This window comes from Acanthisitta chloris, unplaced genomic scaffold (assembly GCF_000695815.1).
Source record: "Acanthisitta chloris isolate BGI_N310 unplaced genomic scaffold, ASM69581v1 scaffold39837, whole genome shotgun sequence".
NCBI classification, from domain to species: domain Eukaryota; kingdom Metazoa; phylum Chordata; class Aves; order Passeriformes; family Acanthisittidae; genus Acanthisitta; species Acanthisitta chloris.
Window position 1 is genome coordinate 1 of NW_008682717.1, and position 623 is coordinate 623.

A 623-nucleotide genomic window follows, 5' to 3' on the forward strand; every position below is an offset into this window, starting at 1 on the left:
CTGGGTGTAGCCCCTTCACACCCTTGTGGGCGACACATCCACACCTCTCTGGCACCTCCGCTCCCCTCCCAGCACCTCCACCACCCGATAAGAGGCTCAAAGTCCAGCTGTGCCAGCTGCCATCACCAGGCAGGGCAGGTGAGGTGACCATGGGCAGGGCACCTGCACCCTGGCCACACGCCACAGGCAGCACCTCCTCTTCCATGAGGGGTCTGGGGAGTCTCACCCCACGGCCCCAGTAGCCAGAGCAGCACAGGAGCATTGTGGCACAGCAGAGTGGGGAGTCCAGGAGGAGGATGACGACGGTGAAGGCTGAAGGCTCCGAGTTGACCTTTAATGTCAGGCAGAGCCCAGGGGGTCTGTGCCCATGGCAGAGCTTGGAGACAAGGGACTTGGGCACCCACTTCAGGGCAGCTGGGCACTCTCAGCGGGGGCTCCTCACCCCAAACCAGGCAGGGTCCAGGCGCAGCCATGGTGGGCAGGGGTGGGCACTGCCATGGGGTCCAGCTGTGGCTCTGGGGGTCCTGTGGCAGCTCAGAGGTGGCTGCCACCCTCGCCCTTGCCAGGCAGCCCATTGAGCTGGCTCAGCACTGGCTGGGTGCTCCCCTTCAGCCGCCCCCCGC